General features: G+C 49.8%; 1 protein-coding gene across 1 annotated transcript in view; it reads left to right on the plus strand.

Annotated features, from left to right (window-relative positions):
* Window positions 1-26,951, plus strand: part of XXYLT1 (xyloside xylosyltransferase 1) — a 167,885-nt gene that overhangs the window by 68,408 nt on the left and 72,526 nt on the right. The gene's annotated exons all lie outside the window — the stretch shown is intronic.

Genomic DNA, 26,951 nt, shown 5'->3' on the forward strand with positions numbered 1-26,951 from the left:
AAGTGACTTGCCCATGAGCACACACCTGGTTGAGTCGCTGCATGGTACTTGGAAAGAGAATGATTAGGAATCAGAGGATTTGGATTGATGGGTGAACGTGCCCTTCACAGCGTCTGGCACAAGGTGGGAAGTCTGCCAGTGGCCGTTCTTAGTCATATCGGTCTGGAGTTGGACTGGAGAAGTAGGGTGTCTCTTAGAAAGTGGGTTTGGAATAGCGTGTTTCGCTGGAGAGCTTGGAGGACCAGGGCTACCGAGAAAAACACTGCAACTCATTTGGTGCTAACCTCAGAATTTTGCCAGAGTTTAATCTGTGAGGTAATTAGATAACTCATTCGTCTTTCCCTCCCGTTTCCAAGTACACTGGCACAGGTAAGGGTACGGCCTGTGGAGGAGAGCCACACTGGTTTAAACCCTAGCTCTGCCTGTGGGCACTTACCCACTCCAGGCCCCAAACCCCTTTGTGAAGTGAGAATGATAATAAAATCCCTCTCCCCAAGGTTGTTGTGACAACCAGATGAGTTTCTATACAGGAGGAGTTTAAAACAGTACCTGGCCCTTGGTAAATATTCAAATGATGTTAGTGTACTATTAACTGTTGATATTTATTATTTTTCTGCCTCATTCCTACTTCCTCATAGAACCTGAGGTGTTCATTAAAAACACAAAGTTAGAAAAATAAAAACAAACAGAGGGGCGCCTGGGTGGCTCAGTCGGTTAAGCGTCCGACTTCAGCTCAGGTCGTGATCTTGCAGTTTGTGGGTTTGAGCCCTGAATTCGGCTCTGTGCTTGGAGCCTGGAGCCTCTTCAGATTCTGTGTCTCCCTCTCTCTCTGCCCCTCCCTCACTCATGCCCCGTTTCTCTCTCTCTCTCTCTCTCTCTCTCTCTCAAAAATAAATAGTAAAAAAAAAAAAAAACCCAAACAAACAAATAGAGAGTTCGGACCATGGCTAAATATATAGCAAATGAAAGCATAGGCCTCAGAAACAAAACGTAAAGACACGCATGGTTGTGGAAGGAGCCCCTCAACCCGGCAGCCAGCACAGAAAGGGTGAGTGAGCCATCGTTTACTTAGCCATCATTACCAGAGAGGGGGAAGCAAAAACAAAGCTTTCTCAAGCATTGCTTTCTGAAATATACTAACACCTTTATTTCTTTTCTGGTGGAGAAAAATAGGCTCTAAGTTCTAAATGGCTGGCTCATAGCTGGACTCTGTTCACTGCCCGTGGCCCACTGGGGAAGCCTCTACCCCAGCTTAACCGTGTCTTTCTCTCCCCGCCCCATACTCTCTGCCTCCACGTCTTTTGTCCAGACTGAATTCTTTGCAATCAATTGGGCATTTCATATTTTGATTTGTGGTCAACCCTCCTTAGCCAAGCAGGGATGAAGCATGTCACTGGCTTTTTTACAGCCACAGGTCTTAGACCACTTCATCTTTGGAAACCTCTTAGGACCAGAGTCCTATGATAGCAGTAGGGTTCTCGTAGTTGCTCCTAAAGAGAAATCCTGTATTGCCGTTGTTCCTGGTGAGCAGATGTGCAGTTGTGGGGCGAGGGAGCAGTGGATGCCTTTCCAGTCTGCTCTCAGTATGGGTGGAGCTGTCGGTGTGTGAGCCCAGTCACGTTTGCCGTGGCGCTTGCTGCTCTGGCCACTGGTCACCACTGCTGCCTGGTCTTGTTGGCCAGACGGGGCCATTTCGTGCATTGGGGCCGGGAGGGGCTGCGGGGGCTGGTCCCAGAGGCTGACTCTTATCTGTTTGTTTGCTTATTTCCAAGGACTACAGAGCCAGGAAGAGGAGCAGCCCCCTTAGAAAGAAAAAGGAACAGGAAACTGTTCAAGGGGATGATGAGATGAGAAAAGCAGCAGGAAACAGCTCAGGAATCGGGGGAGGCTGCAGCCAAAGGAAATAAGTCTTGGGGACTGGGCAGGCCAGAGGGATAGACCAGAGGGATAAATCATCTGCGGATCTTTGGGACGCCTTCCTTCTTGGCCCTGACCAGCCAGGTCTGCAGGGTGGAAGTGTCCTAAACGGTTACTGAGGGACTGTCTGTGTCACTCGCATGCCCTGGCTTCAGTGTGCAGGCCTGGGGATCTAGAGTTAGAGATGAATGTGTGCCCATCAGGCCCAGACCCTCCCAGGTGCTGCATGGCCACCTCTCCTCTCTGCACCTCTTCTGCTGCCCCCCTGCCACTGCAAGGTCAAGATTGCTCTCCCGGGGACCCCTGGAGCCCCAGATCACTCTGCGATGCCACTCAGAGGTCACTGTCCCTTGCCAGTGGCTCTGTCACTCCACCTCCCCCAGTCTGGCTCTGTCTGCAGCGTGGAGTCCTGGTCTGTGTGTGAGGGAGACAAAACGGGGGAGAGGGGAAGTGCAACGTGGGGAGCACAGAGAAGGTATTCTCAGAGGTGCACGCTCCAGTCACGCAGCACGGAGGTGTAGACGCGGGGCTTCCTGGGCAGAAGCCACACTCAGGAAATCATTTGGTAACTGTGGCTTGCTTTTCAATTTGTGCCACATTTTTACTACTCTAAGTGAAATTTGGGAAATCACCTTTAAATGTTTCCCTCACAGGAAGGATGAAATTGAGTCCCCAGTTAGCAACTGCTTTCCTCTGGGTGTGCCAGACTAGTTCGTTTCTGCTTCTTGGGACTGATTACAAATTTGTAACCTAACAGTGCCCCTTCTGGAGTTTGTGTCTCATCACCATCCCCATACCCCAACTCTCCACACGTGGCCGCACACACAGATCTCTTCAGCTCCCTGGTTCTTTGGCCGGCATTCAGGTTCAGCTTAAATAGAACGTGACTGCGAACCCATCCTTAAACTTCCATATCCTTTTCTGGTCCAACTATTGAACACCACAGTTTTTAGTGGAGATGAGGGAGTTGTCGGAGCTGTTGAATTGGGTCAGAGAATTTCAGGGTTGGGGAAAACTCGAAGGCGCAATCCCTTCGTCAGTTCTCGAATCTCCTCTGTGGCGACCCCGGAGAGGGAGATTATCCAGTGCAACCCACTGGGACTCCTTATGGCAGGGAGCTGCTGCCGCCATGAAGCAGCCTCTTTCATCTTCGGACATGTTTTGATTCCAGAAACTCCTTTCTTACATAGTCCGAAACCTGCTTTTATCTGTTGGTGCTTGTGCCAACTCTTAACTTCAGTGAAGAAGGCTAGTTCCTTCCTTTCAGAAACTCAAAGGCAGCTTTCAGTCAGGGGGAAGAGCCCCAGTTTCCTCATGTGTTCCCCACAGGAAATACTTCTAGACTGCACACGATCCAGATGCCTGTTTTTTGGGTGTGCCACTGTCCATCTCTGTTCCCCTTAATGTACGGGGCTCAGATTTGAACACAGTAATACTTCCGAGGTGGGTGTCGTGAGAGGGACAGGTGCAAACTGGAGTGTAGGGTGTACGGTGATATTCTCCCCTCCACAAATGAGGTACCATACCTTTGTTGATGTGGCTGCATGTCAGTTTGTAGTTGATGCCTGCATCCCGGTGGAGATGCTTGCGGTTACAGCAATCCTTGCTCCTGCCCCCCACCTGTGGGTGATAGATCGCATAATGAGACTTCCTGGGGCCAGCAGGGCAAGCTTCCTAAACTGGTCTGGAAATGACTTGTGAGAGTAGGGAAGGGAGACCAGCCTGGGGCTCTTATGGTGATTAGGGGTGGGGTCAGGGTCAGAGTTTGTGCAGGCTGGGGCTCCCTGGCTTGAACTTTCTGCTGGCACCCAAGAGGGGAGCACCTAGGCTTTCTCAGTAGCTTGCCCAGGTTTCAGGACAGAAGGAGAAGAGGGAGGCATGGGGCCTGAAAGCTGTCAGTAGTGAAATGTCAAAAAATGGCATCACGCTGTTGTTCTGTGTCTCTGCTGCATGACCTTGGCAAGCTGGTCAGTGAGTTTCTGCATCTTCTAATGCATCCTCAGTGGAAACAGTTAACAGAACAACTCTGAAGAGAGAGTCCTGGATTCATTCATTTGAGTTCATCTTGCCATTGAGGTCCTTCTTCAGATCCTGTTCCCAGGGCTGGAGATAAAAGGAAGGTAAGACCACCTGGCGAGCGGCACAGACAGAGAAACTACTGATGGGATTCTGTGTGGACACGGTAGAATTACGTAAAAAATAGTGGGAGGGAGCGAGTAATTCTGCATGGGCAGCCAGGAAAGCCTATGAGGATGAGGAGTCTGGCAGGAGGACACCCCCTGCGGCCTGAGGAAGGGACAGAGCTTTCATGAGTGGGACCCAGAGCTGGATGTGCTGATGTGCTGTGCACGTGCTGCACAGGGACGTTGGCCGTGTCAGCAGGCCTGGGGGATCAGTTCCCACGCAGGGGTTCAGGAGTTCCCTCCCGTTGCTCCTGAGTGGCCGTGTCCTATGCCTCAAATCCCATTTCAGCAGACTCTGTGGGTATGTGTTCTCTGAGGTAGGGAGTGTTGCTATGGGAACAGTGACTTCTGCATCTTCTGACTGCATTATTATTCACATTGTCGATTCCAGCTGCAGACTTCTGCCTTTTGCCTGTTCAGAGTCCCTAGGTAAGCATAAGGGAGTCTGTGCACGTAGGCTGTTGTGTGACACAAACTAATGTCATACTCCGCTTCTCCAGCCTCTCCGACATTGGTGTATCTCCAAACGCGAGCAACTGGAGACCCTGAGGGAGCTTGACAGACGTGATGAACTAATCGAATAATCCCACGGTGTCTGAGGCGGTACGCGTTGATGGTTCCCATGCGTGGATTGTCGTGTTTGAGACTGAGTATCAGAACTGAGATTCATCTTCAAGATCTGCTTCTCCGTATTTCGTCCCAGTTACTCTCAGATCAAGGGAGGTGGAAGATCGAGCAGATATCAGAGTTACCTGGAGGGGATTTAAACATCCTGTGTAGTCCCCCTCTAACCAAGATTGTGAAATGCACCCCAGGGTGGGGCAAGTGTGCCTTTCTTCTGTTACGGGTCATTACTGCAGTGTGGTCCCATTGTTATAATGATGTCCTATCTTTCACGTGTGGGGGTAGATAAAAGATTCTGCATGCTCGCCTTATCTGGGCCTTGACTGAGCTACTACCTATGTGCTGACAGCATCTGCATCAGTAAGGCTAGGCTGGACTGGGCTGCCGTAACAAACACGCCCTGAAATATCAGTGCTTCCATACCTGTTTTCCCCCCTCTAAGCAAATTTCACTTCGGGTATATGGCGCTCTAGGGTGGCTTCCTTTCAAGCAACATCCCAGGGGTCCAGGCCACTTCCATCCTCTATACCACTTGGGACTCATGGCTCACAGGGGAAGAGGGGATGGGTTTGTGCAGTGGCTTTTTACTGTTACAGTACAGAAGTTACACCCATCGCAGTCCACTATCCAGGAACTGGCTAGTGGCCACCTGACCACAAAGAGCCAGGAGAATGGGGCATAGGTGAGCGCTAGCAGTGTTCTTACCGCCAAGTCGGCCTGACACCTGCTGTTTAGAAAGTCTCTTGGGGCGCCTGGGTGGCTCAGTCGGTTAAGCGTCTGACTTCAGCTCAGGTCATGATCTCACGGTCCGGGAGTTCGAGCCCCGCGTCGGGCTCTGTGCTGACGGCTTGGAGCCTGGAGCCTGCTTCGCATTCTGTGTCTCCCTCTCTCTCTGCCCCTCCCCTGCTCATACTCTGTCTCTCTCTGTCTCAAAAATAAATAAAACAGTTAAAAAGAAAAAAAGTCTCTGTTAGGACCGATCCTAGAAATCTCCATCTGAATGCCCCATAGGTACCTCAAAGTCAACGTGCATCAGGAAACCAATTGTCTTCCTCTCCTAAGTTTGTCTTTTCCCTAGCTTGACAAATCATAGGTTGCCTGAGCCAGAAGCAAAGAGCCCACCTTGGACTTCTCTTCCTCCCCTCTTTCCCCCAGATTGTCAGATAGTCTCACCAGTTCCCACAGGTATCTCGATGGCTGTGCCTTCTGTTCCTGCCCACAGGGCTGGTGCTCAGTCCATGCGCACTGCGTGGCTACCCTGCTTGTAAAAATTTGAAATGCTGACATTCTTGTTGGTAAGTTGACGCAGCTCCTACCACCCAGCACCACTGGTCTAGCCAGGCCTCCAGGATCCTGCTCCAGCGTTCCAGGCCACCTTTCCCTTTGGTGGGCTTTGTCTTGTGCTCTGTTGACTCGTGGGCCCTCTTTTTACGTATAAGGTCCTGCCACTTGTCTCCTAAGTACTTGGGTTAAAGATTACCTCCTAAGTTTCCTTGCCTCACCCTTCTCTCCAGCAGCATTTTCTGTCTGTCTCTGTGTCCCTGAGAGCACAGCCCTGATTGCTCTGTGAAATAGCTGTTTTTCTAGTTGCCCCCATGAGACACTCAGTTCCTTAACTAGATAGCGTCCTTCCAAGTGAATCTGGTTCTGGGAGAGTCTTGTATTTCCTCCTTTTAAAAACAGTAGTTGATCGGGGGGGGGGGGGGGGGGGCGCCTGCGTGGCTCATTCAGTTAAGCATCACACTCTTGATTTCAGCTCAGGTCATGATCTCATAGTTCATGGGATCGAGCCCTGAGTTGGGCTCTATACTGACAGTGTGGATCCTTCTTGGGATTGTCTCTCTCCCTCTCTCTCTGCCCCTCCCTCTCTCTCTCTCGCTCAAAATAAATAAACAAACGTTAAAAAAAAACCCACAAAACAATAATATTTGTGGAATGTGCCAGGCCTGGTACTGGGTGCTAACGTTATAAGCCCTCATAGAGCCTACAGTCTCATAGAGACTGACCATAAGTAAATAAACAAATAAATGTATAATTACAAATTGTGAAAAGTCCTAAGAAGAAAAGAATGGGGTGCCTAGCAAGTCCTTGGACTTGGTCCCTAGGGTCCTCATGCCACGATCCCTCTCCTTAGCCCCTTGTGGAGGGAAGTGAAAGGCGCATCTGCTGAGGGTTTGGGGACTTGATACAAAATGGGGTGGAGAGTGTGATGGTTTCTTGACGTCTGATGGCATGGCTGGATTTCCTGGCTGCTGTGAGACTTGGTTTATAGGACACTGACATGGGATGATCCATAGTCTTCATTAAAAAAAGATGATTGGGGTGCCTGGGGGGCTCAGTTGGTTGAATATCTGACTCTTGATTTCAGCTCAGGTCATGATCCCAGGGTTGTGGGACTGAGCTCTGCTTTGGGCTCCGCACTGAGCTTAGAGCCTGCTTAAGATTCTCTCTCTCTCTCTGTCTCTCTCTCTCTCTGTCTGTCTCTCTCTCTTGCTCGCTCTCTCTCTTCTCTCTTTCTCTCCCTTTACCCCTCTCCCCCACTGGCGCTCTCTCTCTCTCTCTCTCTCTCTCTCTCTCTCTCAAAAAAAAGAAAAAAATCACCAGAGAAATGTCTGCATGTCCTCGTGACCTCCTTGTGCAGTGGACTTCCTGTCCAGCCACCAGCTCAGTGACTATACCCTTGCAGAGTGAGGAAGCCAAAGGCTGTGCGCAGCAGTACTTCTGCTGACACAGGTTCTGTGGGCTCGTCACTTGTGAGAGGCATCTCAGGAGTGACATCTGGTGACTGTCCTCCAGGGAAAGGGGGGTTGTGGCCTCCGATAGAGAACAGGAGTGACTCTCTGGCAGGAGCAGGGGCTTGGTGGGGAGCAGGGCAGTGCCTGCTTTGCAAATGCAAGCTCGCTTCATCCAAAGAGATTCCTTTAAATTTGATTCCCTGAAGCCCGTATTTCACCCTGTTGCTTGACTGCTGTGGCGGGGATGGTGGGAGGAAGGAACTTTGGGGAAATAGGAACCTCTGGCCCTTTGAAAATCGGAAAGGAAAATGAAAGAGCTTTGAAATGATGCTTTTAGTCACTGAGAAAATAGGATTCAGCTAATAAAAATATAGTTTCATGCCAGTTTTTTAGACACATGTCGGGTGTACCCTGGGAAGTGGGTTTTTGTTGTTGTTGTTGTTTGCCAGGTCTTAGAAGACTCACTGTCATTTGGCATTGGGTGCCACCAAGGTCAGTGCCCCCCCCCCCCCCCCCCAGTGTATGTACTGTGTTGGTGGTTGGTTCCGGTTAGAACCGGAAGGGGTCTGAGGGACCCCCAGGCCTGGCCCCTTGTTCCACAGATGAGGAAGTGTACTCAGGGGCCACAGTGAGGCTGACCACGTGTGCCAGGGACCCTGCGAGCCACACCGGCTTCTTGGCCTCACCAGAAATGCTGATGAGGAATTAGGAATGCGGTCTGTGGGGTCACCGGAGTGTGTCCAGTTACAAAACCTCCGGCAGCTCCTCTTGTTTTCCTGTCCAAGCATGGGCAAAGGAGCTGCCCTTCTGTGGGGCCCGTGGATGGTGGGGCCGGGGGTGGCTTGGGAAGCATTGGTTCTATTCTTTGTTTGGTCTCTCTATCCCAGGAGTCAGAGGGAGCAGGGCAGCCCATGGGGAGGCTGATCAGATGAGGGGCAGTTGACTTGAGTGCACCCAGAGAGAGCCCACACTTTTGACCTGTGGATACTCCCTTTGGGGCCCCAGCCCTTTGTAGCCACAAGTGACCGTATGTGGCCCCAGCTCCTAGCAGGGCAGCGACATGCTGTGCTGTGCCCAGACCTCCTCGCCGGGCAGCAGGAGAACATGGGAGTGTTTTTGTCCATGGGACTCGGGCACATTCTTGGTGCCCAGAGCAGCCCTGCATATGGGGACCTCAGCTTTGTTCCCCGCCACCCAGGCTGGGCTCTGGTCAGCCAGTCCCAGAAAAGCTTGAGCTTCTCTGTCTGAACCATGGCTTTAATTCAGAGCCTCCTCCTCTCTTGTCCCGACTATTACGACTGCCCTTTGTCTCCCTCCTCAGCCTGGCCCCTCCACACAGCTTGGGAGGGCTTCACAGGGCACTCAGCAGCTCCCTGACTCCCTGCCATAATTTGCCCCCAGACCACCTTTCCAGCCTCACCCCCCGCCCCCTGAGCCCCTTATAAGTCCTTTACCACAGCCAAACTGGCTTGCCATCTGCTCTCCCAGAGCTTTCTGCTCTCCTAGGCTCACATGGCCCTGCCTTTGCTGATGTCAGGCTCTCCTGTAATTCCATTTCCCACAGAGAAAAAACGCTGGTGTATATCAGGTTTTCAAAGCCTGACATGGACTGAATTGCATATCCCCCCCCAGGTTCAGATGTGGAAGCCTAACTTCCAAGATGGTGGTCTTTGGAGATGGGCCTTTGGGAGGATCTTAGGGTTAAATGAAGTCATAAAGGTGGGGTCCTCGTCAGATGGGACTGATGCCCTTTATCGAAGAGGGAGAGATGCCAGAGTGCTCTCTCTGAGCGAGCGTAGAGGAAAGGCCTGCGGGACACTGTGAAAAGGCGGGGTCTGCAAGCCAGGAAGAAACCCCTTGGAGGAAAGTGAATTTGTCAGCACCTTGATTGTGGACTTCCAGCCTCTTGAACTGTGGGAAAATCACTCTCTTGTGTGTAAGGTAGCCAGTCTGCGATATTTGGTTATGGTAGCCTGAGCTAACGGAGACAAGGCCCGAGCGAATACCAAGTCTCCTCCAGGTCTGCCTGCTCGCTGCGCCCACAGCACTGCCCCTGCACCCCGGAAATGCACCACGGGCTTCCTCGAGTGGTGGTGGCTTGTATTGAATCTCCATCATTAGTCTGTAAGCACTTTGATGGCAGAGACCTTGTTTTGCTTCACCTCATCAGAGAGTCAGATATTATATGTTTATTCAACTAATAATTGAATGAAAATTGAATGAATTAACCCCCAGCCCCACCTTGCCACCCTACATCTTTACAGCTGGCCGCGAGGCTGCACAGAATACTTTTATGGCCACTTTTCTGCTGTCCCTGCACTGGATGATCGTTAACCCAATTCCTCTTGTGTATTAACATGCGGCTGAGCAGGTGTGGGGGGAGGGGCCCCAGAGTGTTCTTTTTTACCCTTTTATGCCCTGATTGGTGCGGCTTTCCCAGCCCAGCTGGTGGGAGGAAAGGAACTGTTTTGGTGATGGCACAAAGGAGAGCTGAGGCCAGGACCAGAACCGGACCATAATGACAGGGAGATGTTGGGGAAGGAGAGCAGGCCTATGTCCCTATGCCTTCCTGGTATGGTTTTCCTTGAGGAGCAGCGGCCACATCCTTTGTCTTTGGACCCCAGCCTCCCAAAACTTAGGTGACGGAGAGAAGCAGCTCCCTAGATGGGAAATCTGTTATGTCTCTCAAGTTGAACATCGTCACCACTAAGAGCACAGCCCCGAGAGCCAGGGTGCCTGAGGGGCACATCACATCAGATACCAGGACACCTGGTTGGGGAGAGAGGTGCCATCTGCGGTGGGGGGAGGTTGCCTAATCAGCTCACCCTCCTGCCCTGCTCAAGTCCTGTGGCAGGTCTGCCCACTGAATGCTCCAGCCATGACTTTTACACCTCCCTCTCCTCTTTCACTCGGCTAAAGGCCAGCTCTGGGTTTTCACCAGTGGCTCCCTTTGCTCTGTGTTCCCCTGTATCTTGGCATTTCTCTTTCCCCATCGTTCACGTCTCAGCTCAAATGCTGCTTGTTTAAAAGGTGTTCTCGGTCTTCCCAACTTCACTTGCCCCTCACCATATCCTATTGCACCCCCTTGCTCAGCTTGCTTCTTCTCCCCCCGGCATTTCCTGCTGTGTGAAGTCATCTTGTCCAGACTGTGAGTGACATGGAAGCAGGTCCCTGGGCTGTCTTCCCTGCTCTATCTGCAGTGGTCAGAACACCGGCCACATAGCAGGGGGCTAATAAATATCTGTTGGATGATCAAAAGAATGCACAGCTGTCCGTCATGAACAGGAAAGGTGTCCTGTGTCTCAGAACTGTGCAGTGCGTTGCTGGCTCGTGTGTGGTTGCTGTGCCTACCGTGGTGCTGCCCTTGGACTTAGGAGAGAACGCAGGGCTCTGCTCACACTGCCAGCTTCAGGGGGCGTGTCTACTCCTGAGTGGTTTACTTCCAGCAACATTGACTTTTTTTTGCTTTTACTATAGCACGTCAAGGCTCTCATTAGATGCAGAAGGCAAATTTGGTGCAGTTCCAGATTTTCCTGTTGGAAAGGGGGCTCCATCTTTGAACAGAAAGTCACAGCTCTGCCTGAGTTAAAGTGTTTTTGGCAGTTTTGGTCTTCAGGAAGACCCTGAGGTTTTAGAGACTGTTTATATCAAAGGAATGAAAGTTACCAGGCATCGCAACTGTACTTCAGATGTGAGTGGAGGTGAAAGTGTTTTAAAAAGAAAACAGGGCTCATCCTGGCTTCCACAGAAAAGGAACATTCCTTTTTCTTCTGGTATGTGTTTCTTGTTCCTATGACCACACAGTCACGCCTCACTTTATAATTGAAATCATTTGGTGATCGTTTTAAGCTTGTTCAATTCTTCTGTCACTGACAGTTATCAAACTCAGTACCTGGGTATTTATCACTAATGACTAATAAGGTCACGATTGACTGTTATATGAATTGCACAGAGACAGCTTTGTCTCTTAATATTGGAGTGGAATATTCATAAACAAATTTGCCCTGACCTAGTATTCCGGTAGCCAGACGATCTACACTGCCATGTGGGAAACTATCTGCCTCAATAGAGGGGAGAACGGGACAGGTCAAGGCCTCTCTGCTGAGCAATGTAGGTTTGGAGAACAGTCGAGACACCAAAACTGTGGACACTATCCTGCCAAGAAAAGGTCCAAATATCATGTTTCCATAGGAATGCTCAAGTTTTTCCCTCATACAGGCACGCAGGAAGTTAAACCACAAGAAAGGCCAAGTCAAAATTTCTTAATCCACCCAAACAATGAAATTTGAAATGTGGGTTTATGGTTGGAAAGTGGCTGGGTAAAAATAGTGCTGAGTGACTCAACAAATCAGCCCCTTAGGCTCCCAGAGCTGCTAATGCTTGTGGGCTTGGTAGCGGATCCCAGGGCTTGGCTGGTCAGAACTTGCCTTCCTTTGGGAAGGCGGGGCTGTCAGAACTCAGTCCCACTCCTGACACCTCTTGCCCGTGTTTCCTTCTTTCTCTGTACTCAATTCCAGAAGTTTTCAGTGCACGCTCACCACTGTCTTTTGGTGCTGTGACTCAGACGGAAGCCCCTTGCCTGCTTTTGGAGTTGGGTTCAGATGCCCTCTATGTTTTGGGACAGTGGCAGCTTTATTGCCTTCAGCCACCATTTTCCACAGGGAGGTTCTTACGGTCACTTACCTGACTGGAGGGACTTGCTCTGCCTACCCCCTCAGGCTATCCCCTTTGCTGCAGAAGGTTGACTGTGCATCGAAGGTTGTGGTCCTGTGTCTTTGTATATCTCTAAGGCTGGTCTGTCTTTTTTTTGGATTCCTCAGGCCTGGAGCTGAGAGAAAGACTGAGAGAAAGACTCCTCATAGTAGACTCGAGGGTTTTTTCTCAGCTGCTGAGATCTCCAAAGTGCCTTCATTTGCCTTGAACTTCGAAGAGGTGTTTGGCAAGAGGAGATGTGGAAAATGTAGCACAAGTACACTTACATAAATGACAGGAAAAAACATCAGATGAGAGTAACTCCCAGCTTGTTCTTTCCTTTTTCTTAAAAAAAAAAAAAATGCATTTGGAAATCCAGAAAGCTACCTTGTGGTGAAGTAAGAGGGAGGCAGATATCTCTAGATGGACTTGATTATAAGATACAGATTATAAAAATGGGTAGCTCTAGCCACCTTGAGAAGGAATCCTAAAAAAACCTAAAGGTCATGGCAAATGCCTTAAATCTGATATGTGTTGCCATAAAATGGGTATATTCTATGAGGTAGTTAATTAATCCCTTAATGAATGTTTTTAATTGAAAAAGTGTTTTTAATTTAAAAGCAATACATGTCCATTTTGAGAAGATGAAAAGTACTTTAAAAAATACACATTTTCTGGGGCGTCTGGGTTGGCTCAGGCCATTAAGCCTCCGACTTGGGCTCAGGTCATGATCTGGCGGTTCATGGGTTCAAGCCCTGCATCAGACTCTGTGCTGACAGCTTGGAGCCTGGAGCCTGCTTTGGATTCTGTGTCTCCTTCTCTTTCTGCCCCTCCCTGGTTGTTGTCTCTCTCTCAAAAATAAACATTAAAAAGAACTTTTTTAATGCACATTTTCTTCCAGTCTTATATGTGTATACACATATAAATACATCAGTAATACTTTGTGTATATTTGACATACTGATAATCATGTTATATATTATAATATTATGTCTTAGAATATTAATTCATTTCAGTGATTACAAAAGAATACATACGTACTGTAGAGATGTAGACTACCATAAAGAAATTTAAATAATCTGTAATGCCACAGTGGGATGAGGCAAAGCAGCCATGCCTCCCGGTAGTCACAGCTTAGTGCAGTTCCCTCCCTTGAATTTGGGCTGGCTCAGTGACCTGTTTTTGACAAATAGGATATTGTGGAAGTGACGTAGCATGACTTCTGAGGCTCGGTCCCTGGGAGCCGTGCACTGTCAGCCTGGGTCTCTCGGAACACTTGTTCTTGGCAGGCTCCCCTTTGGGAATCCAGCTGCCACGCCGGGCAGAGCCAATACCCTAGGGAGAGCCCACAGGAAAGCGCTTTGGTTGACAGCCCCAGCTGAGCTCTTTGCCGATAAGCAGTGTGAGTCACGTGGTCATCCAGCCTTTTGGCTGACGCTGCAGCCTCAGCTGCTATTTTACTGTCTCCACAAGGGAGACCCCACGTGAGGACCACCCAGCCAAGCACAGTTGACCCGCAGATCCATGAGGGATAAGCATACACTATTTGAAGATGCTGACTCTTGGGGTGGTTTGTTATCAGCAACAGATAAACTGGCATGGGGTATGGGTGGATTTCGAAGTGAACGTGTTTAAAGGGAGCCTGTGGAGGCGAAAGAACTCAGACTCTGGAACCACTTAGGCCTGATGTGCATTCCTGCTTTGTCACTCACCAGCTGAGTGACCTTGGGCAAGTTCTGTGGCTACTATAAACCTGAGTTTTCCACCTTTGTTAAATGGGAACTGGGAGATTTAAAAGTTATCCAGTGTGGGGCGCCCGGGTGGCTCAGTCGGTTGAGCGTCCGACTTCGGCTCAGGTCATGATCTCACAGCTCATGAGTTTAAGCCCTGCGTCGGGCTCTGTGCTGACAGTTCGGAGCCTGGAGCCTGCTTTGGATACTGTGTCTCCCTCTCTGTGCCCCTAACCCACTCACATTCTGTCCCTGTCTCTCTCAAAAAGAAACACACATTAAAAAATTTTTTTTTGAGTAATCCAGTGTGTGGCACACAGTAGGTACTACATAAATGTTAGTTTCATATGGTAATACTTATCACCGTGAAGAATGCTCGTAAGGAGGCTTGGAAGCAGTAGTGGCGGCAGCAGAGAATATATAATGAAAATGCTACTAGATTTGCAGTTTTTGAGGCTAGTAACAACGTCATTCATTTCTGAACCTCCTCCACACTGTCATACTACATTGGCACGCAGTAGGGACTTTATGGCTTGTTTGGCTTGGCATGGCTGAGGTCAACACAGAGAGGCCTATCTCCTGTGCCTGATAAATGTGCTATTCTGAGAACAGCCGCTGGGTTATGAGTGAGGGAAAAGGGCCACCTCTGTTCAGAATCATGGGTGGCAGGGCCGGGGTGGGGGTCTTGGAGGACGTGTGTCCTAACCCGCTCGTCTTTACAGTCTGGGAGAACTGATGCCCACATGGGAGGTGGCTTGCCCAAGGCTGGACATAGCGGCAGAGTCAGACCTGTGAGCCAGGCCTCTACCCCAGTGCCCTGTCTACTCACACTTGCCTTAAGTCCTTAAATTCACGTTTCATTAAATAAGGTAGAGCCCATGCATTGCTTGTTTTACGAAATAGAGGAAAGCCAGGGTGGGGTGGTGTTGCCTTCTGAAACTATCTGCAATACGCAGTCATGTCCTACCAGTCTCTCTATTCACTTACTTATTTTTGTAAGAATGCACAGGGGCCTTCTAGCGTGGTACCGCTGGAGGTTTTCCAAGAGGGTCATTTTCCATCCCTCCCGCCCCTCCCACCTCCCACTGGGTTCTTGGAGGATGGATCTGAAGTCACACCGCCAGCAACCCTGATGCTCCCTTGTCCAGTGCCCCTGTGGCAGGCGACCCCGAAGCCTTCCAGTCAGGGAAGAATTTGCCCGGCACGACCTGTTGTAAGCAGGGATGCCAGAAAGTTCTTCTTTACAGTAGAATGTCAGCTAATAAACGTAGAGGGAATGAAGGCGTTCGAAAGTCACCATTTGGTGATAACCATTATAGTAATAATTTATTCAGGTGAGGCGAATCAATGGATACTGAACCAGAGCAAGCAAAAATTTGTTTGGGAATAGGATATTTTCACTGTCTCAAAACGTTTCCCCACATAATGCTGTTGTTACAAAGAACAAACGGTAACTTTACGATTGAAATTAACATCATCAGTAATGGGACAAATTGACATGCTGTGCCTCCTGATGTGACAGCAAAAAGAACACCGCACTGCGTCTGTGGTGTTCTTGACAGAGATGCATAACCTGAATCTAATCGCAAGGAAACATTAGACAAATGCACGTTGAGGGAGATTTTACTAAATAATTGGCCTGTACTCCTCAAATTGTCCCTGGTCACACAAGATGAGGAAAGACCGAGGGACTACTTCAGGCGGAAGAGATGTGACAACTATATTCCATCCTAGACCAGAAGTTTTGTTTTTGTTTTTGGACAATTGACAGATTTTGAATGGGACTATAGATTAAATGGTAGTGATGCATTAATGTTAATTTCCCGGTCCTGATAGTTGTGCTGTCATGAAGTTTCTTAGGAAATACACACTGAAATATTTAGGCCTAATTTTTTTTTTTTTTAAATTTCATCTGCAATTATGTCAGTTCGGCATTATATTTTATGTCTTTAATTAAAAATTAAAACAAATGACTTAAATTTTAATTATAAAATAGAAACTAGTTAATTAAATGAAATTAAGATTTAATTAAAACAGAAATGAATTAATTAGTGCTTAGGTACAGTTTGGAAGACAGAATCTTTTTGGTTATAGAGTCTGGGATGGGAACAGGTTAGGAAGGGGGTTTCTCAGGCACCCTTGCTCCATAGGAAGGCAGATTTATATTTTATTTTTTTTTAATTTTTTAAAAGCTTATTTATTTATTTTGAGAGAGCGAGACAGTGCAGTGGGGGAGGGGCAGAGAGAGGGAGAAGGAGAATCCCAAAGAAGCTTCACTTGTCAGCTTACAGCCTGATGCGGGGCTCGAACTCAGAGTCGGATGTTTAACTGCCTGACCCACCCAGGCGGCCCCAGATTTGTGTTTTAAATGGAAGTTAGAATGGAGTCTTGTGGCTTCCTCAGGTTCTCGGGTAATTCTTAGCAGACTTAGGCTCCTGCGAGGCTCCCCTTAACCTTGGTAAACAGGGGTGAAAGCATTGAAACACCACTGTGTTGGTGGGAGAGTCTATAAAATAGGGACAGTAATCCCTACATGTAAAGATTAAATGAGGTAAAATACATAAAAATGCTTAGCACAGTATGTGGCATTTGGAACCTCATTTTATAGGTGATGATAGATCATTTTTTTTTAACGTAGCATAAGAATCAATAAAACAACATGACATTTTGGCAAGAGGCCTGGCTCAGGAGACAAGAAACCTGAAAAGCTATCTGACCACTGGCCAAGTCAGTTTGCAAACTGTCACGGGCCCACAGGTGTTGCTCCCCAAAAGATTAAAACCATATTTTTTTTCTCCTGCAAAAAGTAAGGGAATGGGTAGTTCTTTGCATATAAGCCTCAGAAAGGTATTTCTGGGCTCCTAACACGGAGAAACTGGTTTTTCCCTTTGACAGTTGCCGTGATGTGGATTTCTGGGCACAAGGAATGACGTGGGGCCGCTCTCTCCTCGGCTGCCCTGCGGTCCTGGGAGAACTTGCTCCTGTGCCCGCGGCCAGGCTGTTGCTTCTCTGAGAGGGGCAGCTGGCTCTTCCCCTGATCGCACTTACCCTCCTTGTGCGGCGTCTCAGCCGTGGTTGCAGGTCCTTCTGCTGCGTTCGCTGCAGAGGGGGTGGGGGAGACCTGGGTAGCGGTAGGCTGCAGGACCCCACAGAGAGGAGGGTGAGTCCACTGGGTGAAAAGGCCTCAGGACGTTCAGGCCCAGGAAGGAGTAATGGGTTCATCATCCATACCGGGAGGAACTGCCAAAATACAGAAACCGTTTCATTAGTGACGTGGAAGAGATGGCCGCAGTGCTAGGACGCTGACTGCAGGATGGTCTGTGCTCGCGTGGGTATCGTCACCAGGGGCCCTTGGTCAGCCTTCTGGCCCAGCACACAACCAAGCAGTGCGTGTCAAGTGTGCTCTCAGTGCCAGAATGGGCGCCTGAGAGGCCTGCCGCCAGAAACTGGGTGAGGAGGTGGCAGCCACCCCCGCATGGTGCCCCCCAAGCGAGGTGTCGTGCTCACAGAACTCCCGTGGCGTCCTGGAGACCGTTTGAAGGGCCTGCCCTGCTGTCTGGGGTCTCACTGTCTCTGGCGTGGTTCACCTTCCTCGTGACTGTGTCTGGATTCCGAGAGACACATTGGGACACAGGGTGGAGAGCCGGCCTGGATGTGACGAGTGAAGCCAGTGATGGAGGAGCCCTGCCCTGGCGGGCACACTCTCAGGGGTGGCCAGCAAGGAGCCGGTGAGGGCCGATCGGAGGTCTGGAAGGTGGGCGGACGGGAGCGTGGCAGGAGCTCACCAGCGGCGAGAGGGCTTCCTGAACAGGGAAGAGGTGTGTGCACATGGGTCAGAGGACACGGGCTTGGTTCCTGTTTTGCCGTTATTGATGATGTGAGCTTAGCAAAGCCTAATCCTTTGGGCCTGTATTTCTTCACCTGTCAAGTGAGTGGAATTACTGTGTGCCAGCTGTGGAAGTACTGCTAGTTGCTGCTCTGTGTCCATTCTCTTCCTTTTCAGTTATTTGTTTGTTTATTATTTTTTAATGTTTATTTTTGAGAGAGACAGACAGAGCAAAAGTGGGGGAGGGGCAGAGAGAGAGGGAGACACAGAATCCGAAGCAGGCTCCAGGCTCCGAGCTGTCAGCACAGAGCCCAATGTGGGGCTCGAACTCACGAACCACGAGATCATGACCTGAGCCAAAGTCAGACGCTCAACTGACTGAGCCACTGAGGTGCCCCTTCTTTTTCATTTACAAGTGAATCCCATTTATTTGGGTGCAGCATTATGCCCCGTAAAATAATTTCATAGCTTCCCTTGCAGCTAGGTGTGGCCATGTGACTAAATTAGGGACTTCCAGGAAAGTTGTTCAAAGGGTCTGCCTCATTGCAGGGGGTAAGGGGAGGGAACCTTTCCCTTTCTTCCCCCGTGTTGCCTGGAGCCTCAGTAGCTCTCTGGCACCATGCAGTGACCTTGAGAATGGAAACCAGGTCTAGGATAATAGAATGGAAAGGTAGGAGCCAGGACCTTTGACAGCTTCATGAAGTGGCCCTACCACCCCTGGATGACTTAGCTTTAGTCTTCTGTGTGTTCAAACCATTGTTACTTTACATCTTCTGTTCTATGCAGCTGGACCCAACCCACATGGATGCCCCTGCCCCCTAGGGTTGTTGTAAGGTTTAAACAAGCTAAAGCATAGCAAAGCGTTTTGTGAGTTGGGAAAGCACTTTGCACGTTGCTATGTGCCATAAAAATATAAGGAATCAGTCCTGTTATTGCCATTGTCATTTGCATAAACCTAAGGGGCAGGCTGCAGTGACCAGGCCCAGACAAGCTGGCTGAGCCAGGGGCACCAGTGTGTGTCAGAACTTGGCATAGGGATGGGGGCTGCAGGCAGTGGAATAAAACCTTTGTTACTTTTCCTTTGGGGGAGTGCAAGCGGGGGAGGGACAGAGAGGAGGACAGAGGATCCAAAGTGGGCTCTGTGCTGACAGGCTGACAGCAGTGAGTCTGATGCAGGACTCAAACTCATGAACCGTGAGATTGTGACCTGAGCAAAAGTCAGACGTTCAGTTGACCGAGCCACCCAGACACCCCTAGTTTTCCTAATTTTACACTGAGTCCATAGGTGTGGCCTGGGCTCAAATGCGAGAAAGAGGGAGAGAGTGGTTGGGGGAGGTAAAGAGTGAGGGCAGATGAGATTAGAAACAGGGGCCCCCACAATTCCGGTGAAGAACCTCAGAGTGAGCAGTTTGGAAAGTTGAGCCGTGAGAGCGTTCGGGTAGACCAGTGGTCAGTGTATCACTATTTTCAGAAAACACCTGTGACTTCTGCCCAAAGAGGACTGTTTTCTCCAGCTGCCATCCCCAGGGCTCTTTGAAAAAAGCCTCCTGGTGAAGAGCAGAGACCTGGCGTCAGTCTCCGTGTTGGTGAACAAAGCCAGAATGTGGTCATGCCCCAGATAGGAAGCAGGGCTTAAGCCTTTGCAGATAAAAAATCAAGTTTCTAGCAGACCCCAGAGAGCTAGAAGCTGTGGAGAGGCCAGCGGGGGCCACGGACATCCATGCCATAGAAAGGAAAGAAAGGCAGATGTTCTGCTTTCCAAATCCAAAATTCAGTTTCCTCTGTAGATTAAAATTCGTAAAGATACATGAGCTATAATTTCATATTGGCAATAGAAGTGAGAGGAAAATTGAGACCAGGTGTTATATGTGTTGTTGTATATTATATACGTCCCTAAAGTTTTTCAGCCAAGTTGGAAATAAATTCTGTCCTATCCTAAAGGATATGATTTATATACCTAGTCACGGAAGGCACTAGGGATGAGGGAGGAGGCTCATGTTACACTGTTGCTAAAGCAAAAACTGTGCCTTTTCATAATAATTTGTTTTGTTTTGTCCACAAAACAGGAGCTGATAGTTATAAAAAATGTGAGCGCGGAGCCATAGCTCACACTCACTTTTCCATGCTTAATTTTGAGAGGGGGTGAGTAGGGCTGGAAGAAAGAATTTGTTGTATAGCTAATGCATAAAACTGACTGTGGCCATTAATTTCAACCTCTTGGCCCCCAAACCTTTTACCAGAGCTGCTAACAGGTTGTATAAATCACTCGCAGGAACTCCATTTCCTCCCTTCGCTCCTCCCCCAGAGGTAGGTGCAGGCTGCTGATGTGGAAAACAGAGATCAGCCTGGGGAGAGTCAGGGACTTCCTGGCTGAGCAGCGTCTGCAGAGTCCAGCCTGTTGTGTCCTGGCCACCCTGGGGAGGGGGCGGGGGGGGGGGGAAGGGACGGGGGTGGTGAAGAGCAAGATGGGCTTTAGAGCCCAGCATTCCCTTGTGAGTCTCAGCCCTGCCACTTTCCAGCTGTGTGATCTTGATTACCATACTTCATTTCCTCATTTGTCAAGCAGAAATCATAATACCAATCTCAGAGCATTTGGATGATTAAATGATTATAATACATTTTCTGCCTGTTGGCTATTGTCATTGAAAACTTCCTCTCAACTTTTGTGGCGTGAAACTCTCCCCCCCACCCCCCCGCCCCCAAGTTTCTCGGTTGGCCTCTGCTCAATGGAAGGGAACTCCAATAGTTTTTCAGCTCACTGAGGGTAAGGGTCTTGAGGGAGGTGGTTGTGGGAGGTGGGAACCCCTTCTCTGTCCACAGAAGCCCCAGCCACTGTACCGGGGTGCTCTGGAGCTGTCTGATGTTTTCATCCTTGATGTGGCAGCATTTCATATGTTTAAAGATAGGGCGATTTTAAAAGGGCCTCAGGGACGTCTGAAGGCATTTCAGACATCTGTGTGTGAAGGCACACACGTAAACCCGTGTGTGGTGGATCAAACGCACTGCTGGGTGAGGAAGTCTGTGATCTAAACTCTGACGCTTCCTCACTAGGTTGCCTTAGACAAGTCGCCCATACTCTCTCTGCCTCTGGTTTCTCATTTGAACACAGGAGGTCCTAATGGCCGCCTGGCAGAAGTGAAGCAGAGGTTCATGAGCTGGCTCGGTAAGTGTAAAGCCCTCGTCATGGCCTGGCACACGGATACCATCTCTCTGCTCCTCAGGAGGGACCGTGTGACCAGGCTGGAGGAGCCCCAGGAGTCTGTACCCAAGGCCTTGGATGCTTGGCATGTCCCACCTTCGTTGGTGGCAGCTCTCCCCATAGTTAGCCTGCCGTCCTGCAGCTGGGCCTTATGCCACGAAGGGAGTGGAGAGGGGGGCTTTGAGGGACAGGGAAAGGCCCAGCTGGGAAAAGACCCAAGTTCTCTGTTGGGTCTGAGAATCACCACAGCCACTGTCAACTACAGACGCCCTCAGGGGCACCGCTGGGGTCTGTGCATTGTGGTGGCCAGTCTTCCATCACAGCCCGAGACCCTGTGCAGCAGGAGCAGCCAGTCTGGCGTGGCTGGTGCGGCACATCAGGATTGGGCCTGGGCCGTGGGCCTCTTACCGTTGGGGGGGGTCCCTACCCCTCTCAGTGGCCTTTGGCTCCTGCAGGCCAGATGTGCCTCCGAGGAGCCATTACGAAGCACCAGAGGAGGATAAAACAGGTGGCAAATTGTTGCAGTGTTTTCCAAGCAGACAGTGAGAAATCAAGCTTCCTTTCCAAGCAGCTGCTTCCAGATTCTCCACCTCATGACACCTCACAGACTCGGGTTGCCACAGTGTCCCCTTCTCCCTGAACCCTCTCCTGGCTAATGGAAAGCTAGGGGTAGTGTTCTGAGGTGAAAGCCCTCTGATGTGTTATAAATATTTATCTCTGGAAAGCTCTGAAGCTTTTTCAAGACAGAAGGAGAAAGGAGGCACTTGCACAGTCAATCTGCCCCCTCGGAGAAGGCCCGTTCGTTGTGCAGGATGGTAGGCCCAGTGCTTACCCAAGCGTGTCTGTCTTTTCATAATTCCCTGATCTATTTTGTCGTGTGGTGTTCTGTGTGTGTTAGGATGCATCTACCAGGAATTACTTCTGGGGCTCGGAGAAGGGAGGGGAGTGGAAAAGAGGCTTCTTTTCCCCTTTTGTTTGTTTTTGGGTATCATTAATTACTCACTCTGGGTTGTAATTCCATCCATGGTCAGATGACATGCCTTGTGACTGGTTTAATTGAAGGCTGATGATGAGCTGTCTCAAGCCTTTCCACGGGGGAATGTTGACTTGGGAAGCGCCCAGCTGGTTCTAAGGCCGCGCATGTTGTCTTCTGCCGTGCACTGGAGCAGAGGAATGGACCCTCTGGCTCAGCCAGGCTGTGCTCGGGGCCTCAGGCGCCAGCAGCCGGGTTGGGCCTCCTGAACCCTGAGTACAGTCACCTGGGCAGTCAATTACTTCCTCTGTGCTCTCCAGGGCCAGGGTGGTCATGATGGTAATGGTCTAGGTCTTGAAAGCTGCATTTGTAGCCAGCACTTCTAGTCCCGTCTTTCCTTTTCTAACCTGTTAGAAACTAGTGGCACCATTTTGTTAGCCTCCAATGGGAGCATGAGAGAGTGAGGTGAGTGGATGTGGCCCCTGTGAAGATGATACCACTACTTTACCCCCTTGAAGTTCAAGTGGAAAAAGGTCTCAGACCAAAAATCCCACCTAGATCCTTAGCATCCTTTCCCACTTTGAGTTGACACATACTAGTGGCTCCTGTCTTATTGTCAGATGTTTATCAGTCCTGTGGTTGGGGGTTTCAGCCAGGACCCCTGAACCGCCTTCTATACCCAGGATGCAGCAATTCTTCCGTTTCCTGAAATGGCCCAGGGTCAGCCTGTCTGATCTCTTGCCAACTACCGTCCCCCGTGGAAACCAGTGTTCAAAGTCCTGAATGCTGATCCATGAAGGGACACTGCTGGGAGTCCCTCTGCATTCTGTCATCTACTGAGGGGTCTGGCCAGCCTGCGTCAGCCCTGGTGCTCATCTGAGGATCATGTTCCTCAAATCCCTCATGCCACACAGGACTTTTCCTAACACATGGGCAAGCTTCCTTCTATCTGAGAAAATGACACACTTCAGTTCTCGGTTTTGTGATTAAACACATACATGACAAGATTGGTAAGTTTGAGGGGCTGGTTGGATGGCCCGTCTTCCGACTAACTGGATGTCGCAGCAAACATGTTTCCAGGAGTGAACAGGTCCAGCTAGAACAGAAGATGACTGGGTGGTGGACCAGCGGAGGTGGGGGGACAGTGTTTTTCTACTGGCTGTTGCAGTTCTCACACCAGGCACTGAGCTTGTGTCTCCATGGGTGACTCCTGGTTGTTAAGTCAGGCTTCTGCCTCCCTTTGAATGTGCGACTCAAGGTGTGTTCTTAGAGAAATTTAAAGATTTGTTGGCTTTGGTTGTTTTCTGACATCCCTGCCTGATGTTAATGTGAGAATATGGAGAGCAGTTTTCCAAAAGCTGGCTATAAAGTATGTGGATCATGGAGGTCTCTTCTTTCTTTAGCTGCGACTATTTATCTTCAGGTTTACGTTTTCATGGTATGATATGCACATCCTCCATGAGCTGCTTGTATTGGGTGCCTGGCAAGTCTTGCGCACAGCCCTTTGGGCCATATTATTTTGGCCACAGTGTTTTCTGCTCTTGAGTTTATGGCCCAAATTGGGAGTGGGTAGAGGGTGGGGGGCACTAATTGACATGAGAGCATTAGCTAGGCAATCAGAAGACCTGAGTTCTGGGACCAGCTTTGCCACTTAGCTCAACTGTGTGACCCCTGACAAGTCCCGTGTCATCCTTGGTCCTCAGTTTCTCCATCTGTATAATGGGTAGATTTGCTCTTCTTTCAGATCTGTTATCCTAGATTATTCTGCCTTTTTTTTTTTTTTTTTACCATTTTCTCACGGGATTCTGACATGGCAGACATTCACCCAGCCTGGACGCTGGCCATTGTTTTGAGTTTTGTAGATGTCTAGTCCCTTTTCTGAGATGCTTTTTCCCATGCTTTATAGATTTCATCTCCTTTTTGTTTTGGAGTCAGTTATCTCACCCATTTATTACTTAAATCTCAGTGGTCATAACTGCTGTCATTACAGCCGTCCTCCAGCCAGCATCCCCTCTGGGCCGTCACCATTGCTGCCACTGCCATGTATCCATCTTATTTCATCCTTAGAAGAGCCTTTCAACATTATAGATACCACCTCCCCTGCCCCAGCCATGCAGTTCCCGCAGAGAGAGGACTACACCAAGGACCAGAGGCCAGAGGAGCAGGGCCCTTTAAGAGAATCTCACCCCAGTCCATTCCAGCCTTCCTAGTAAGCATCTTCCTCTTTCCAGCAGTGACATTTGCAACTTGGCATCTTATTTCAAAATCACATAAAAGAATAACCGTCTGGATAGATGCCCGCATGACATTGCAGGTTGCTCTGAGGGCTGTCGGCTCTCAGAACAGAAGGGAGTGTCCTCCTGCCTCAGCCCAAAGAGTAGTAACTGGGTCAGTCCTTTCACATCAGTGTGAAGAAGTCCGTTTGTGCACACCTGCTGCCTCTTCCCTTCCTAACCAGTTAACTTATTTGGTGAAGTCCCTCTTGGAAGAAGTATTAGCAACTTATAGTAAAATAAGGTACCTTACAAGTGAGGAGTTATAAAACCATAAAAATATCTCAAATTCCTGTGTCTCAGGGCCGCACATGGCATTTTCCAGCTTTACTCCCAGCCAGTCCCTAAAGGGCAGGGAAAGTGCTTAGATTTATCTATGGGCTTCTTAAGACAAGGCCAGGGCTCTGCCAAAATGAAGGAGCTGGGTCTCTTCAGGAGACATCTGATGCCCCTGAACTCCGCTCTCCCAGCACATTCTCACCTTCAAGGAACACTCACTCTGGCAAAGATGGGGAGGCAGGTACCCAGGTGGCAGTGCCCATGACTTTGACCGGGGCCTGTCCAGGCAGGGGAGGGAAGGAGGCATTCGGGCTGCACTTCGCAGAATAGGTTGGATTTAGATGGCCTTGAAAGACCAAGGGGTACACATAGCACGTGGTAGACTCTCAAGGAAGACCAGCTGACTGAATGGCCTCTCCACCACTGGGAGTTCCTTTAATTATATCGGAACTATTTGCATGTAGAGGACTTCCCTTACGTTCTACATTTGGCCAGCTTGTTGCTCTGCTTTTTGTCTGTCAAGGTCTTTGGCTCTTTGCTGTGCCCCTCTATGGTGGCAGGGGGTGCCAGATCTGCCTCCCTGGAGCTTCTCTCTGATCGGAGGGGAATCAGGGTCAACTGGAAAGAGCGGGCTGGGCTTTCATGTGAAGCTGACCAAAGGTCAGACCCCAGCTCCAGCACTCGTTTATTGTGGGACCTTGGGCTGTTGTTTTTAACTTTCCTAAGGCTGTTTCTTCATCTGAACATAGGAATAACTCAACACGTTGGGTGGTTATGAGAAGTAAGCTAAGTGCCTGTGCAATATTGGGTACTTAAAAACCACTCACAGAAAGGGTGGGTGCTTCCATGTGACTGTCACTGGTGTCATTGGAGGTACACCCTGGAGCCATGAGGATGACGTTTCCCCTTCTTGCATAGCCCTGTCAGTACCACACAGAAGTTCCACCATACATCCTTGAGGCCTCCCCATCTTTCGGCCAAACTCCCTTGTTCCCTTCCACCACCTTCCTCGGCAGAACCTGTCGTGATGTGGTTTCTCTCCTCAGGATGATGGTGCCCTCCTGTCCCTGTCTCATTAAGTGCTTTGCTCTACTGTGTGTAAGAATCACCTGAGACCCTGGATGTAGGAGCTTGGGGCACAGGAAGTAGAAAGGAAGGGAGGGAGGGAGGGAGGGAGGAAGAAAAGTGGCTGGAGGGGGTGTGTGTGCACCCCCTCACCATGACTTCTTGATGGCTACGATTCTCATTCCTAGATGTTCTCTCCTGGGACACAGTGTCCTTCCCTAAGGTCCCCATCACGTACTGTGTCTTTGTTCCCCAGGGCCACCTCTGAAAGCAACGGGTGCCCTGAGGCTCTGCCCCGTGGTCTGTCTCTCTTCTCCACTCCTAGTTTAAGGCAGCTTTCTGGGAGACAGCGATGTCAACACAAGGGCCTCCCGACCGCAGGCCCTGAGTCGTCACCTTTCCTGGTTTCTCTGTTGTTGTTGTTATTGCTGTCTTTAGTGCAGGAGGGAGAGCAGCAGTTTTACTCATTGGCGTGTGGGGATGGGCAGTGTGAAGCCAGGCAGGCAGCGGTGTTCCATGGCTAGGCGAGCTCATTTTCCTGCATCCCCTTCCCACAGGGCCAGAGAGGCGTGGCTTTGGTGCCCCCTTACTTTCCTCCGGCCTGGGCAGCTGGGGTCTCACCTAGTGTAACTTATTTTTTTCAGAACGCTCACGTCAAACGTCAACTGATGTGTTGTTTGTTTTGTTTTGTCTTTTTTTTTTTTTTCCTGTGCCACAAAGGAAAAGAGAACAAGAACAAATGAATCAGTTTTTCTGGAATCATAAGCTGTGATTTCTTCATAAACTAATTTCGAGAATGGCTATTGAATTCCACAAACATTCCCGAGTGTTTACTGACCACCAAGGCCTGCCCTATGAAGGGGTGGAGGCTGAGATGCCAAAGATAGGGTCCCTGTCTTCAGAGGGCTTCCTCGGGAAGCCTGTGCTCAGACAGCCGTCATGTCCTGGGGGGAGCCTCATGTTCCGGATGGGTGTTAGTGTGCCTCAGCTGCCCAGGCATGCCCATAGTTCACAGCCCAGCCCAAGTCTCCCTCTTCCATGAAGTCTCCCTTGACTGCATCAGGCATCAGTGAGTTCCCTACTCTCCAGACCCTGGATTCCTTCAGTCCTCTGCAGCCTGAATACAAGATGTTTCCCATCTGTCCTCTCCTCTTCCCAGCACCACAGCCTCCCGAGGCCCGTTGTATCACCCCCACATTAACAAATGAGACAGCTAGGATTTAAACAAGTCATTTTCCCAGGGTCACAGAGTTAATCAGCAGCAAAGCTGGAACTTGCACTTGGTGTCCGATTCCCACCTCAGGCCTCCTCCTCAGTGCAGAGCACTTTCTCTCCTCCATCATCTGACCCTGAGCGCCCCCTCTCTGGAGTCCCTGCAGCCCCTCCCATTTCATGTCCGCACTGGTTCCTCCCCTCTTGGTTTTAGTCACCTGCTATCACTCCTGGGGTGGGGGGC

Source organism: Panthera tigris, chromosome C2, assembly GCF_018350195.1.
Source record: "Panthera tigris isolate Pti1 chromosome C2, P.tigris_Pti1_mat1.1, whole genome shotgun sequence".
Lineage (NCBI taxonomy): Eukaryota > Metazoa > Chordata > Mammalia > Carnivora > Felidae > Panthera > Panthera tigris.